General features: G+C 44.1%; 1 pseudogene; it reads left to right on the forward strand.

Annotated features, from left to right (window-relative positions):
• Positions 1 to 635: 635 nt before the first annotated feature.
• LOC141150868 (U2 spliceosomal RNA) lies at positions 636 to 803 on the forward strand (annotated as a pseudogene).
• The last annotated feature ends 5119 nt before the right edge of the window (positions 804 to 5922 follow it).

Consider the following 5922-nt stretch of genomic DNA (forward strand, 5'->3'; position numbering starts at 1 on the left):
GTTTGTCCGGTGCATCTCCGCTACTGTGTAACTCTGTACACCAACACATCAAACTCTAGCCTACCTAGCAAACCTTGAAAAGGAAGCTGAAGACCCACAATTCTTGTGACAAGTGTACAATCTGGGGTAACCCTCACTCCAGCATACAGCTGCACAACTAGCTGTACCCTGACCTACTGTATCCTCACCCATCCCTTGCAGAATGTTTGTGCGCCCTCGCGAGCAGGGTCCTCTCTCCTCTTGTACCAGTCGGTGACCCGTTTTGACATGTAAAGCGCAACGGAATAAATGTCGCTGTAATAGTAATAATAATTATAGTACTTGTACTCTTGGTCAATTGATGACACTTTCCAGGTGTCTATCCCTAATTTCATGTGTTTTGGCAGCTTTTGGGCCCGTTTGAAGGTGTTGTGTATGCGGTTTTTTTCGTCCCCCCACTGAATTCTATGGCGTTTGGTAACGTTCGATGAGCATTCGACGAATAAATTGGCGACTATTTCAAATTCGGCGATCGTAATCCGAATCGAGTATTGAAACATTAGCTCATCTCTATTGGGGACCCTTTCCTCCGGGAAGGGTCCACATGAATCCTTCACCTTGTGCACTGTTTTGGTGTGACTTCGGTCACATTTTTCAGTGCATTGGTTTCTACTTCAATCAAAAAAAAATCTGTTCTTATCAGTTTAATATCTGATACGTCCTTTTTCTGGGGACCATATATTAAATGGATTTTTAGAACAGGGAGATGGAAAAAGAGCTTGCTCTGTCCACTCCACGCATTGGTCTAGAGCAGTACAAAAACAAAAACCTCATTATATATCAATCTCGGTATACTCATTAGCAAATAGGTTGATTTTTTGATTCTATGATATTCTTATATTTTTTATGTACCTATATGTATATGATGGTTATGATGTTTCCAATATGTATGTATCCCAGTCATTAAATTTTGAAGTCACTGCCGCATTATTCAGTTGGCTAGTCTCCCATTCAGATCTCTATTTTCCTCCTCGGCCCGTGAGTCCTGTTTTTGGCGTGTGCTCATGCGCGGTCTGACGCTCCCCTATACACTTCCGTAAGCGTCTACAAGGTGACCGCTTGCGTCTCAGCATGCGGTTCACCAGACACGACCTGGATGTTATTTTACTTCCAGGGGGCGGTACGGATGCGTCATACGCCGACAGTCTCACTCACCTTATTTCCCTGTCCCCTCCTCATACCTCATATGGCTATTGCTGATTGGCTACTGGAGCTATAAAAAGAGACCACCCAAGTCTCAGGTATACACCCCTGGAAGAAGCGAGAGCGAAATGGCCTTGGGGTGAGGGAGACAGCCCACATCATTTCTCTTGCAGTAGCCTTTACTTTAAAAGGTAAAATTGAGCAGCATTAATATTAAATGGATTAGTTTCTCTATACACATTGTGCCCTACATCTCTGGATAACATAGGCAGTTCTCCATTACTTATGCCATAGCACTTGGGATATTTATCACTGGCTGTTCTGCTAATTGACCTAGAACAAACTGTATCCTATTGCTATAGTACTTTTTGGTATCTGTTTTCAGGCAACCTACTAACCACTATATAATAATGGCATCTTTAAATGGGGAAGACTTAATATGCACAAAGCACCTTATCTAGAGTTTTTTTTAACTATATCCTTGGATTGATTCACCAGAGGTAGATATTAAATAGATAGGCATTATGCAATTTACTTAGCCCTGGTGTTTACAGTTAAAGATTTGCATACTTAATGATTGCTATATACTCTCTTGATCTACTACTTATTTTTTGTCATTGACAACCACTAATAGAATGTTTTATGTCTGTGGACAGCTATGATCTCCCCTCCACAGTGAGGTTCCCTTTTTCTTGTGTGTTTTGTTCAACTTTTTATCTATTAATAAAAATTGTACTTTTATGGAAAATGTAAGCTGGAGTCTCTTTTTCCCTCTGTTCACTATTGGGACTAACGGGGATCTTGGAAAATATACTTTTGCAGACATGGCAGCCATTCGTAATGCTGTATGTTTGACCATAGCTCCAGAGAAGAGGTACAGCTGGCAGCTTAGTTTCATCATGGATGATGTAATCATTGATCTTGCTTGTATTAAGTTGGCTAAGGTCTTTTGTATCCAGGATTTTCCATCTTCCGTTCAGTTTGATGTAACCATTTACCATGAGGAGGAGTATTAACTTTTATCAATTTCTGTAGGCGAAGGCGGATCATAAAACCATCAAATTTGTGACTGGCTCCACTCTTTTCCACCGTTGAGAGGCCTTTGCTATTGCATTGCTACAATCCCTCTATTGACTGTTTTACTGAAAGCTTTTTGGCCAGATATGGTTAGTCTTTGAGGGGTAGAACTGTACATTGTAATGTCTTTGGAGTGTTTAACGGAAAGCATAAACTGTGGGTGCACTTTAAGCCGGACCCAGAGGGTACAGGGAGTAAAATGCATCCCCTGCCAATGTTTCCATAGGTGTTAACAAAGGATTATTACCTTACCCCGACGAGCCGACATTTTGCAGGTTTTTTTTTTGCTATGGTCATGTTAAAGAGCAGTGTACCAATGTCACCACTTTTAAAAATTTTAAGAGGACGGGACACAAGATTTCTGGTTGTCCCTACCCTCCTGCCTGCGATTTGTGGGGAGTCAAGAACACACTTGTAGATGTCCTGGACTTAGTCAGCAATAAGCTTCTGACGAGGATACAGTAATAGATGCATCCGCCGTGGCTATAGGAGGGCGAGGGTCACCTCTCGCAATCAATTACTGTATTCAGCTTCCCTTGGTAGGAAGAGAGACACGGGGAGGATCCGCTACATTTCCACCTTCAATCATGAGTGGGGGGAGATGCGGCGGATCCTCTCCAAACATTGGGGTGTTCTTGGTGCGGAGCCCTCCCTACGCAATCTTCTGGGGGAATATCCACTCATGACACCCAGGAAAGCCAATAACCTTGGTGACATGTTGACACGGAGTCATTACATTCCCCCACCAACTAACCCATTCGGGTCCCGTGGACCTAGACTTGGTTTTTTTTTCCCTGCGGCCGCTGTCTGGCCTGCGCCAATGCCGTGCGCTCTGTTTCCTTCTCCTCATCCGATGGCTCCCGTGACTACCAAATCCGTCACTTTATATCTTGTGCTTCAACTAATGTAATCTATTACGCAACTTGTGCTTGCAATTTAATTTATATTGGACTCACTACGAGGGAGCTACGGGTGAGGATACGGGAACATGTGCGCGACATTGGTGCCGCTAAGACGGTGGCCGATATACGGGAATTAAAAACTATCCCACGTCACTTTCATCAAAAGCATAATTGTGACCCTAAATTTTTGAAGGTGCGTGGAATTGATGTTCTACACCTCGGCTCTCGTGGCGGTGATTGGACTAAAATCCTTGGCCAAAAAGAAACTAAATGGATTATACGTCTGAAAACCATGTCTCCTTTAGGTCTTAACGAGACACTCAGTTTCGCTCCCTTTTTGTGATATGAATTTTTCTATGGATCGTTCTCCGCCTCAGATGTTATGCTATTATACTTTATTTTATTATTATTTTTGTGGCCCTCCTTTTCTTTGTTTCTAATAATTGTTGTTTTTTTTGCTTTTAACATCACTTGGTGTGTGCTTTTCACCCTATTTACTTTATTTTCTTCTTATTTTTATTTTTGCCAAGATACAATCCATAAAAGAAAACAATTTGTGACCCACGTGTTGACCAAGCTGGATCTTATGGGACTGATGTCATGCATCGGAATTTGGATGCCTGCTATATATGTGACAGCACTGTTTGTTCTAATACAACTTCTACATTGGATTGAATCATTTCATGTTGTATTTTGTTGCACTATACTCGTGATGTATGATGCCTCTCCCCTTCTGCTGTGGTCCCTGTTTATTTCCCGTGGTTCGCTTTCTCTTTGCTAGTGGCAATCTCCATTTTTGTGCTCAGTTTGCGGTGCGCATGCGCCGGAAGCACGCCGTTATCGGCCCGGGCACGGCCGTCTTGCTCCTCGCCACGTACTTCCGGGGCACATACCAGGTGCTTCCGCTATGTGCGTTGCCAGGTGACGGACGCTGCCCGCGCCGACGATGCCTGGCGTCCGGCGCATGCGCCGCTCGGCGCTGATCACTTCCGGACTTCCGGTCACGTGGCCTACGATGCGGTCACGTGACCTGTTACCAACCTTTAAAAAGGTCCTGATCTTTTACCCATCTATGCCTCTTGAGAAAGCCCTCTATCCAGGGGCGAAACGCGCGTCGAGGCTCCAATTAGGGCCACCTGGTATCTCTGTCTCTCCTGGTCCTTGGCCTGTCTCTTACTTTTATCTATTATTGCGTTTGGTAAGCGACATCTGATATTTACATTGACACTGCATATTTAACCGTACACTTGTATGGAGCGGTGCATTTGCATGGTGTGTCTTATATCCTTTTGTGCTTGCCCCCTTTTCCTCTTTTTTCCTGAGGAAATTTTTCTCAAAGTATATATATGCTGTATTCATATGACTATGTGCTGCATTTTGTAATCTATTACTACTTCATGTCGCCACCTGTCGTGGCCCTTTTTATATTTGATATCTAATAAAGCTATACTGTTTTTATGCCCATATGTACTCTGTTTCTCCTATTATTATATTTATAAGCTTCTGACAATGCCCGCTTTGCTAGACAAACTGTAAGGATGTTGGCACATGTACCTATGCCAGCTAATGACCAGACTACCTTGGCTGCTGAAGCGACGATGCATGTGGTGAGTGAAGCTGAGATGACTCCTGTCTTGATTCCCCTGGGTGGAACTGATGGAGAAAGTGGTGCTGAGGCCCCTGGGGAATCTATGGATTTGCAGATGGCAGCAGGAGATTTTGAACTTCTTGTGGGTGGTGGACTCAATTCCTGCTAGCCAACAAATGGTGGAGGAAATGCCTAGCCTGAGCTTGGTAGAGTGTGATAGCCAAGATCTGGGGGCTCAGGAGGATGTAACTGCCTTGGCGAACATTGTGTGGTCTCAATCATCTGGAGAGCGCCCGTCATCAATTTTGTCTAAAGGCCCTGTCACATAACGAGATCGCTAGCGAGATCGTTGATACGTCACGGGTTTTGTGACGCAATAGAGACATCGCTAGCGATCTCGCTACGTTAGACAGGTAGCAACGATCAGGCCCCTGCTGCGAGATCGTTGATCGTTACAAAGCTCCCTGGACCATTCCTGGGTCGTTGCACTCCCGCTGGGCAGTGTGCATCGCTGTATTTGACACCTAGCCAACGACCTCGTCCAGCGATTCAGAACTGAGACACGTAGGCGTGCATAAATTGGACTATTCCGCGCCCCTCGTCCCCGATTGGTGGTCGCTACGGCGTTCTCATTTCCGGACGCGCATAAAGAAGGCAACAGAATAGCGATTCCGTCCTTTGTTTCTGACCTCGTGCTTTATTGCAGATCCTACCAGAGTTCTCCGGGCTGCTAATATCCGTTCATTGGACTAGTGCTGATTTTTGCGGATCATTGCAGCGTTCTCCAGCTGTGACTCCGCTTTGAACATATCAGACATCTTTAGTGAGGTAGGTATTGTTTGAGGTCTCAGATGCGTTTCCATTTTTTATTCTTTTATCACACATTTACTAATTATCTGTTATCTTTGCTTTTCAGGGAGGGAGGGCTTGGCTTCTATTTGTATATATATACGTATGCTTTTGCATGGGCAGATATTTTAGGGGTCTCGTGCACACGCACCCACACAGCCCATTTTCTGTCATGCTCACTAACAGAATGGAATATGGTTTTCCATGATATTTTTTATATACAGTTTCAATACTTGTGTTAATTGTTTTGTTGAAAGTGTTCTCATCTTTTCATGTTATGTTTGCAGTTTGCACATCATGGACGACGGGCAGTGTGCTATTGTG

This window comes from Phyllobates terribilis, unplaced genomic scaffold (genome assembly GCF_046119375.1).
Source record: "Phyllobates terribilis strain yellow unplaced genomic scaffold, ASM4611937v1 Scaffold_5__5_contigs__length_657084704, whole genome shotgun sequence".
NCBI classification, from domain to species: Eukaryota; Metazoa; Chordata; class Amphibia; order Anura; family Dendrobatidae; genus Phyllobates; species Phyllobates terribilis.